General features: G+C 46.9%; 1 pseudogene; it reads right to left on the reverse strand.

Annotated features, from left to right (window-relative positions):
• Positions 1-2698: 2698 nt before the first annotated feature.
• Positions 2699-5348, reverse strand: LOC148189637 (uncharacterized; annotated as a pseudogene).
• Between the last annotated feature and the right edge of the window lie 5516 nt (positions 5349-10864).

Raw genomic sequence — 10864 nt, forward strand, 5'->3', positions numbered from 1 at the left:
CCCGTTGGGCCCTGTTCTTTGCTCGCTTCTCCTTCACTCTCTCGTACCGGCCGGGGTCCCGGAACGTCAAACCGGACGCCCTTTCCCGCCAGTTCCTGGAGGACGAGGGGGACTCTCCCCTCCCTGACAATATTCTTCCTGCCTCTCGACTCCTGGCATCTCTCACCTGGGAGATCGAGGACCGCATCCTGTCAGCATTGGAACAGCAACCGGGTCCCAGCGCCTGTCCTCAGAACCGCCTGTTTGTTCCCGAGAGGTTCAGGTCTGAGGTGTTGCAGTGGGCCCACTCTTCCCGTCTCACCTGCCATCCTGGAATCGCTCGTACCAGGGAGGTCCTGCAACGACGGTTCTGGTGGCCCAATCTGGTTAACGACACTAAAGACTTTGTGAACTCCTGTCCGGTCTGCAACCAATGTAAGACCCCTCGCCGAGCTCCTGCTGGTCATTTGCACCCTCTTCCTGTTCCTCATCGCCCCTGGTCCCACATCGCTCTGGACTTTGTCACCGGTCTGCCACTGTCAGGAAGCAACACCACGATCCTGACAGTGGTAGATCGGTTCAGTAAGATGGCACATTTTGTGCCTTTACCCAAGCTCCCTTCAGCCAAAGAGACAGCGGGATTGCTACTGCAGCATGTCATCCGACTGCACGGCATCCCTTCTGATGTGGTCTCCGATCGGGGGCCCCAGTTCACCTCGGCGTTCTGGAGAGAGTTCTGCCGTCTTCTGGGGGCGTCCACCAGCCTGTCCTCCGGATATCACCCCCAATCCAATGGACAGACTGAAAGGATGAATCAGGAGATGGAGACGGCACTCCGCTGTATGGCTTCGACCAATCCTGCCTCCTGGTCATCGCAGCTCTTGTGGGTGGAGTTCGCCCACAACACCCTTCAGAGTTCCGCCACTGGGCTCTCCCCCTTCCAGTGTGCATATGGTTACCAGCCTCCTCTGTTTCCTGCCCAAGAGAGGGAGACGGCCTACCCCTCGGTGGAGGACTTCGTCCGTCGCTGCCGCCAGATCTGGACCCGGGCCAGAGCCACGCTGTTGCGGGCCGCGGGTCGCTACACCTCGGCGGCTAATCGCCGCCGTTCCCAGGCCCCTCCCTACCGGGTGGGTCAACAGGTTTGGCTGGCTACCAGGGATCTTCCGCTGAGGGTGGACTCCCGGAAGCTGGCTCCCAAGTTCATCGGTCCATTCCCTGTTGAGAAGGTCGTCAACCCCGTGGCAGTCTGTTTGAAGCTGCCTCGTGCCATGAGAATCCATCCCACATTCCACGTCTCCAAGATCAAGCCGGTCCGGGAGAGCCCCTTGCAGCCAGCCTCTCAGCCGCCTCCTCCACCTCGGATCATCGACGGGTCCCCGGCTTATACGGTCCGTCGGCTCCTGCGGTCCAGGCGCCGCGGCAGAGGCCTCCAGTACCTTGTCGATTGGGAGGGGTACGGTCCGGAGGAGCGATCCTGGGTCCCGGCTCGGCAGGTTCTGGACCGCCAGCTCATCGTGGATTTCCATCGGCTCCATCCGGACCAGCCGTCCCGCGCAGTTCCTGGCCGTGGGTCTTCCGTTCCTGCCCGTTCTCCGTCTCCTGCCCCTGGACCTTCTGGGTTGGGGTCCTGCTCCAGGGGTTCCGTGCCGCTGGCGGTGGGGGATCCTCCTTCTGATGACGGCAACGACGACGACTATGACGACGTCGACGACGAGGTGGTTTCTGCCGGGTCCGAGGAGTTCTGACCCTCCTTCCGGGCCCCCTCCGCCCGCCCGGTTTCTGTGACTTTGGGTTTGGGACGTCATGGGCCGTCCCTTGGGGGGGGGGGTTCTGTCATGGTTCCTGCATTCTCCTACTCCTCTTCACTGCCAGTATTTTTCCATTCACCGCACTCTGACCTGCTCTACCCGCCAGCCACGCCCACTGCTGCAGCCTGCTTTCTCCCACAGCTGCAGCTCATCACCAATCAGTCCTGTATTTAAGACACTCCTACACATTCACTCACTGCCAGATTGTTCCTCTGCCATGCATGACTTTCCAGCGTTCCTTTGCCAGATTACCAGTTGCCGACTCAGCCTGTTCCCGACCAACCCTTTGTGCCTGCCACCCGGTGTACCTACCTGCCTTCTGTCCCTGACCACGTGCTTCGCTTCGGCGTTCTGCAAATCTGACGGCTTCACTGGCAAAGACCTCCCCGCTCGACCACGACGATCCTTCCGCCTGCTCCTCGACGGTACCGTTGCATTCTCGGACTGTTTCCACGGCTACGGATCCTCTGCCTGTCCCCGACCACGACCCAGCGTTATTCCCGACGACGCTTTCACACGTGTTGTCGGCTCTTCGAGCTACGGGGTTTCCTGCTCTCCAGCCACGGTTGATTCCAGTTTCGTGTCTTCACCTCATTGGATTCCCAGAGACATTAATTGGGTAATTCACCCGAAGAACGGACTGAATATTCGTGAGCTGAACTTTATTTGTGTTGGTTATAATAAAGGTTATTACCAACTGACATTAAGTGTTGGTGTACTGCATCTGGGTTCATACACACCCCGTTTCAACTTCCTTAAGGAGCTTAGTTGGGATGGGGTCTAGCAGGCATGTTGATGGCTTAGATGCAGGAACCAAAGTATAGAGTTGATGAAGGTCAATGGGGGAGAAATGGTCTAGATAAATATCGGGCCTTGCTGCCATATTCAGGCTATCTGAGTCCGGGGTCAGGTCAGTTGAGGGTAAGAGGTGATGGATTTTATCTCGAATAGTTATGATTTTATTATTAAAGAAATTCATAAAGTCGTCACTGCTTAGGGCCGAAAGGAATACAGGGCTCTATAGAGCTGTGACTCTGAGTCAACCTGGCTACAGTGTTGAAAAGAAACCTGGGATTGTTTTTGTTTTCCTCAATTAGTGATGAATAATAGTTTGCCCTGGCATGGCGGAGGGCCTTCTTATAGACTTTAAGACTGTCCAGCCAGACTAAACGGGACTCTTCCAGTTTGGTCGAACGCCAATGTCTTTCAAATTTTCGCGATGTTTGTTTCAATTTGCGAATCTGGAGGTTAAACCATGGGGCTAATTTTCTTTGTTTCATTATTTTCTTCTTGAAGGGTGCAACAGTGTCGAGAGCTGATCGCAGTGAGCCAGTAGCATTATCGATGAGACAGTCAATTTGGGAATGACTTAAGTTAGTAGTAGTGTGCTCAGTCCTTGTAAGACATGGTAATGACGTCAAAGCAGAAGGAATTAGTTTCTTAAATTTAGCCACTGCTGAATCAGATAGACATCTAGAAGAGTAGTTCTTACTGAGAGGCTTGTAGTCAAGTAATAAAAAATTAAAAGTTATCAAATAATGGTCTGACAGAGCAGGAATCTCAGGAAAGACTAATAAATCTGCAATATCAATGCCGTATGCAAGGACTAGATCGAGGGTGTGATTGTAGCGGTGGGTGGGTTTATGTACACACTGACTGAAGCCTATTGAATCCAACAGTGTGGAGAAAGCAGAACTAAGGCTATCACTATTAACATCCATGTGAATGTTAAAATCCCCTACGATAATAATTTTGTCTGATTTGAGCACTAAACTTGATATAAGCTCAGAGAACTCAGATAGAAATTCAGAGTATGGGCCGGGGGCACGGTACACTATGACAAACAGAATTGGCTGTAGAGTTTTCCAGGATGGGTGAGAAAGACTAAGAAAAAGGCTTTCAAATGAATTATAGTTCAACTTGGCCTTAGTGTGAATTGCTAAGCTTGAATCAAAAATAGCAGCGACTCCCCCTCCTCGGCCAGTGTCCCACGCAACGTGACTATTTATATGACCAGGAGGAGTGGATTCATTCAGGCTAACGTACTCTTCAGGACAAAGCCAGGTCTCAGTGAGGCAGAATAAATCAATATGGTTATCCAATATTAAATCAGTGACTAAATGAGCCTTGGTTGATAAGGATCTAACGTTCAAGAGTCCGCATTTAATTCTCCTGTTATGATGCTGTATGACAGGAGATGAATTAATTTTTATGAGATTTTTATGTACAACTCCCCTTTTGTTTATTTTAGCATTAAACAAACGAAGTGGTCGGGGGACAGACACTGTTTTTATAACATTTACATTATGGGTGTGTGACTTTGCTAGAGGAAGCTCAGAGAAGCGTGTAAGACTGCGACTCTGAAACCTGGTCCCAACTCTGGTTTGTCATGGCTTTGGGCCTCTAATAAAATCGGCCAGATTCTTAGAGAGGAGAGCGGCTCCATCCAAAGTGGGATGGATGCCGTCCCTCCGGAGACCAGGTTTACCCCAAAAGGAGCGCCAATTATTAACGAAGCCCACATCATTTGCTGGACACCACCACGACAACCAGCGGTTGAGTGCTGACATCTTGACTAAACATGTCATCACTGGTCACATTGGGGAGGGGTCCAGAGAAGATTACGGTGTCCAACATCGTCTTGGCGTACTCACACACCGACTCTATGTTAATTTTAGTGACCTCCGATTGACGTAACCGGGTGTCATTGCCGCCAACGTGAATAACAATCTTACTGTATTTACGTTTAGCCTTAGCCAGCAGCTTCAAATTTGACTCGACGTCGCCCGCTCTGGCCCCAGGGATACATTTGACTATGGCCGCTGGTGTCACTAACTTCACGTTTCGCAAAATAGAGCTACCGATGACCAGGGTTGTGTCCTCGGCCGGTGTGTGGTTGAGAGGGGCATACTTATTTGAAACGTGAAGGGGGGGTGGGTGGTGTACCGCGGGCTTCGGCTTACTATGCTTCGCTCGGACAGTCACCCAGCCTCCCGGCTGCACGGGGGTTGCCGGTGGATGGCTAGCAGAGGCTACGCTATGTCGGTCCGCACCGGCTACAGGGGGCTCGCTAGCTATCGCAGCTACAGAGGGATTATCCACGGTGCGGAGCCGCACTTCCAGATCGCTGAGCCCCGCCTCCAACGCAGCAAATAAACTACACTTGTTACAGGTACCACTAACACTGAAGGAGGCAGAGGAGTAACTAAACATCTGACACACTGAGCAGGAGAGAGCAGAAGAGGGAGAGGAGCAGGGAGGAGAGGAGCAGGGAGAAGCCATCGCTAACCAGAGCTAATGCTAACGAAGCTAACCGGCTAACAGTGAGAGAGCGGCTGTGAATACACAGGAAAAACCGCTGAGAGGAGGAGACAGCTGTGAGTGATTAAGTAAAACTTATGTGAGTTTTCAGTCACAGATAGATAAGAGCAGCCGAAGTCAGGAACAAGTTAGAAGATTAGCTGAGGATCGCTTGTAGGAGCAGCTCAGAGACGCTACCAGAGACACAGACAAGATACACCGGAAGTGATGTAACACGCTTACCCGCAGTATGTCAGCACGTCAAAGGAGCAGGTACAGGTACAGTCTGGTATCAACCAAGTTCCTGTGTCCACTGTGACCAGCGGTGGAAAGGCTTCCGCTGGAAACATTGGATTGTCCAGTGCGGGAACCCCCAGTTTCCTCTGTGTTATTCTAGGTGAAGTTTGTGTGTCTGTGTGTGTGTGTGTGTGTGTCTTGCCTGAATTTGTTTCTGTCAGTAGTCATGAGTTGGTGTTTGTCTTGTCCGGTTATGGAGATAAGGAGAGCCTCCGTTTTCTCCAGAGTGTCATTAAATCAGTCTACGTTGGAACTTCTTTTTGGACCATCGAGCAGCTATTTCAAATGCCACGTGCCAATTTGGGCTTAGCATGGTCTGTAGTTCCGTCAGGGTTTGTTGTATACCCTCAGAGTAGTGTTCCTGTAGGATAATTTGCGTGTTGTACACCCAGTTACGAGCGTTGCCGTCCAGCATTTCTTTAGTTTTGTCAGTCATGGTGACTGGCTTGATTATGTCTCTCAGATAATCAGTCAGTCTTTTAAAGGTCGCAGGTCGCTTTCGATCTTCTGTGTCTTCCAGGGTGGAGACATTATTCAGATGGTGTACCTGTCTAATGAGATTGTACATTTTGCGGATTTGTGGCCCTACTTGGGGATCCTCAGTAGTGTTGTTGACCGGTTTAGGTGTGTTTGATTTCTTTTTGGGAGGGTCTCTAGGAAAGCATTGTGCATAGTTCCCCTCTTCTGCTTGGCGTAACCACGGTTTGTGTGAATTTCGCTCAAACAGTTGTCCGTTTCGTTAGTTTGATCTGTGTTGTGTATTGTTGTCATAGTCATGGCGTCTAGGATAGGGGGCTTCACCACGTCTGGATCTGTTGTCCTCCCTCCTAGGCCTGACTGTGGTCCAGGGAGATGATTTGACTGCGTCCGCATAGGTGCAGGAATGTCGTTTCTCCGCGGAGTCATAATATGGGAAGTTGATGCGTTGGCGTGGCCTGTTACGTGCTCTGCCATATCGCACTTCCGTCCAATCATCCATGTTTGTTAAGTGATTAAGCCCGTCGCGACGTTTCGATATTAAAATATCTTCTTCAGGCTTGGGCTTAATAAAGGTTGTCCAATCTGGTCAGGGAGGAAGAACACATCATTGGACTTTTTGCTGATGAAGTTATTTGTTACTTAGAGGACCCAGATAAGTGTCTTCCTATTTTAACCAACCAACTACAGATGTTTGGTTTCTATTCAGGGTATACATTGAATTTAACTAAAACACAGGTTCTAATAATCAACTATCACCCATCAAAAAATATACAACAAATATATCATTTAAATTGGAGCTCCAAAAAGATAGACTACTTTGGGGTCACCTTAACAAGTGGAATTGTAACGGGTGGTTGTAGGACCCAGATGCAGTACACCAACACGCTCGTTCAGTTGGTAATAACTTTTATTTAAACCAACACAGTCAATGCTCAGCTTACAGGCAAAGAGTTCGTTCTTCGGGCAGGAAGCCCTAGCAAAGTCTCTGGGTATCACACGAAGCGAAGAAACGAAGCTTGTACCCACAGTTGCTGGCGAGGAGGAAACCCCGTAGCTCCACGAGCCGTCTCCACGTGCTGGAACGCCGACTGGGATCGAGCAGAGGGATGGTCTGGGACAGGCAGGGGTTCGGTAACCAGGAAGTCCGTCCGCGGATGTAACAGCACCGACAGGGATCAGGCAGAAGGAGCGTCTTAGCCGAGCGAAGGAGTCTTTACCAGGAGAGCCGTCAGATTTCCGGAACGCCGAAACTGAACACGTGGTCGAGGACAAAGAGCAGGTAGGTTCACGGGGAGTCAGGCGAGGAGAGCAAGTCAGGAACAGGCAGAGTCGGCAACGGGAGATCTGATAGAGAAACGCTGGAAAGACATGCATAGTGCAGAGGAACAATCTGGCAATGAGTGAGTGAACTGGAGTGTCTTATATACTGCACTGATTGGAGATGAGCTGCAGCTGAGGGGAGAGCAGGCTGCAGCAGTGGGCGTGGTTAACAGGTAGAGCAGAGCAGAGGGAGGGTGAGTGGAAAAGTACTGGCAGTAGGTAAGGAGGAGAAACAGCAGGTCCATGACAGGAATTGATACACTGTATAAAGCAAATTATACAAAAGTAGATCAGAACATTAGAAATGATATTGAGAGGTGGACCGTACTTCCACTGGATCTCAGCTCACGAGTAGAAATTATAAAAATGAATCTACTCCCACGGCTCCTTTACTTATTCCAGTCACTACCAGTTGATATACCTGATAAACAATTCAGAATTTGGGATAAAATCATTTCAAGGTTTATTTGGAATGGTAAAAGACCGAGAGTCAAATTTGAAACATTATAGATAGGAAAGCATAAAGGAGGTATGGCTCTACCAAACCTTATGAATATTTCCATGCAGCACAGATTAGACCATTAATCTGCTGGTGTGCTAGGGATTATGAAGCAAAATGGAAAGGCCTAGAACGATATGTACAAGGGCGTGAAATTCAAAGTTTCATTGCAGACAGAGAGACAGCAATGGACCTGCTTGAACAACCAAATGCTGTAACTGGATTTACTTTAGAACTGTGGTTTAAGTTGGTAAGAAAATACAGCCGAGAACAGGAACTCAGTCTACTTAGAAGGATAGCCTATGATAAACATTTTACCCCAACTACTCTTGACGAGAGGTTTAAACAACGGATTCCTAATGGTATAACAGCATTATGTACAATTATGAAAGATGGAAAGGTTTTAAGTTTTCAGGATCTGAAACAAGATTACAGATTAAACAATCAGGATCATTTCAGATATTTGCAATTAAGGGATTATTTTGACAGAAGAATAAAACATAGCGTGAATTTAGATAAAAATGGAATAGTTAGAACAATAATTGGAGTCTACCATTCAAAGAAATACAGAATAATATCTACTATATACCAACATTTAATGGAGAAAAGAGGGAATACAATATATATAAAGCACAAATGGGAGAAAGAATTAGGAATAAATATTTCAGAAGACGATTGGTTGAATATTTGGAAAACACAACAATCTACTACATCCTCACGTGCTTGGAGAGAACATTGTTGGCAGAATGTAATTAGATTTTTTATTACACCCAACGTTAGGAGTAAATATCAGTATATATCACAACCATGTTGGAGACAGTGTGGAGTAGTGAATGCAAGTCACTCACATATATTTTGGCTCTGTACTGGAATTTCGCAATTTTGGGGAGATGTTCACATGACTATTGTCAACATTCTGGGCTATGATGTATCTAAATCGTGTACAGTGTTGTATTTTGGTTGTTTCACAGCTGATACTATATTAAGGGAAGATAAATACTTGTTAAAAATCCTGTTGGCAGCCTGTAAAAAAGCCATTACGAGGAAATGGTTGAAAGCTGAACCACCAACACAAGAGGAATGGCTGGAAATTGTGGCTGAAATATATAACATGGAACAATTAACCTATAGAATAAGAACTCAAGAGGGAAAATGTCAAGAGAAATGGGAGAAATGGACATTGTTTACATATCAACGACAAACCGAGAGGATGAACAGATGAACTTGTTATAGAAATTGACGGATTTTGTGGAGAGAAAGCAATCCAGACCCTTTTATATGTTTTTGGTCTCATGTGTTTGTAAGTTTACACTTGAAATTAATAAAAAAGAAAATTATTAAAAAAAAATAAATAAAAAGAGAAAGTGTTTTTGTGGGAAAAAACTGCATTATTGTGCGTCTGTGGTGATGTTTTGACCCACAAAGGGTCAAAACACACAAAACATGGAGACAAAGAGAGCAGAAGTGTGTCTGCTGGAAAGTCACGTGTGCTTTTATACTCATTTTCCCTCTCTGTTCTTTAAACTGCCAAACACTGTTTTTTAACTTGTTTTTAGCCCTTTTAACCATGAATTTAAATCGCTGTAAATCTCCATTTATGTTTCTTTTGCAATTTTAATTATTTATTTATCTCTGTCTTTGTAATTTTAATTAATTATTTCTGTTTTGGGGAATTTTAAATGATGAACAATTTTTAAACTTGTTTATAACCCTTTAACAAAGCATTTAGCCCCGTGGAAATCTTAATATATGTTTTTTGCAATTTTAATTATGTATTTATTTCTGTGGGTTATGGGTTAGGATTAGGGGTTAGGGATTTTCTCAGAACTTATATTTGACCTCAATATTTCTAAAATCATGGCTAAAGCAGTATCTTTTTATTTTTTGTGTTTTAGATTTGAGAGGACGTGTTTCATAAAGTCTTCCAGCAGATGGCAACAAAAAAAAACAACAACAACCGTACACTTCACAAGTGAGACACCAGGAAAGACACAGGAGAAGGTAAAATTTATGACTTTTATGAATGAGTTATGCTATTGCAGCAGCATAGAGGTGTTTATCCGCCGTCATTTGCCGCTGCTGGTAATGAGCGCAGCTGGTGGCCGTGATGAGGTGGGCTGGTATAAAAGCGGCCTTCCTCCCACCAGTTTTACCTTTTGCGCCTCTCTCCGTCACCACCGGCGCGTCACTTCCGTGCCGGAGGTCGCTCGGCCAACAGGTATGGCTGCACGCTACTTCACCTCGCGGGTTGTTTGTGTGTGTTTGTGTGCTTACGGCATCGGTGTTGTGTTGTAGGGCGGTTGCCTGTGCGCTGCTCCGTGCCCCGTGTAGGTACGGCTGCATTTGTTGGCCGTGGTAAGTGTCCTCTCTGTCTCTGCTGTATGGTTGATGCTACTAAAGTGGCTAATGCTAGCGTGGTCACAGGTAAACGCTGGTCGCAGCCCGGACTCCTCTCTCTCCCTCCCTCCTCTCGTGTGTGTCTGTGTGTGTGCCGGCTGTGACCGAAAAGATATGCGTGTCTCGTAGCGCGCACCGCATCATGTTCAGTCATTGAGCCATGCTAATAGTATTTTTCTTGGCTAGGTGTTAATGTAACCAGCTGATTGGGGCCGCTGCTGTTTTTGTCTCCGCTGCTGCTCGTCTCCACCGCCTCTTGGCCGCACGCCACGGGCGAAGCACAATTTTAAATATTGTATGTACAAGTGTGTGTGTGTGTGTGTGTGTGTGTGTGTGTAAACGTGCGGGTTACGTTCTGTTACTTTTGGATTAGTTGTATGGGTTAATTTGTATTTTTTTCCTTTTTTGATTAATCCTGATTTTGGCTACTGATGTAATTAATTTGTTAATTAGGTTAAATTGAAAGATTTTCTATATGTAAATCGGTCATTGTTGGGTTTGGGTTTTGTTTTCTTTTCTTTAGCTTTCCTTTTGTTTATGAATGGTTATATTTAAGTTCTGCTTGGGCAGTTATTGATTGATATATTTTGTTAAGCTTAAGTGTGCGACCTGCCCCTTTAATTATAATTTTTGTTAGATTCTGATTTATTATTTCTTTGTTTTGTGTTGTTCTGTGGTAACCCCACTGATTTGTTTAATTTTAATTTTAATTTTAATTACCGCTCCAGCGCGCGGACATGGACAGCCCGGTCCAACGCGAAAATGTGTGACAGCCTGCTCC

This window comes from Plectropomus leopardus, chromosome 5 (assembly GCF_026936395.1).
Source record: "Plectropomus leopardus strain MGB_pleo_1.0 chromosome 5, ASM2693639v1, whole genome shotgun sequence".
Taxonomy (NCBI): domain Eukaryota; kingdom Metazoa; phylum Chordata; class Actinopteri; order Perciformes; family Serranidae; genus Plectropomus; species Plectropomus leopardus.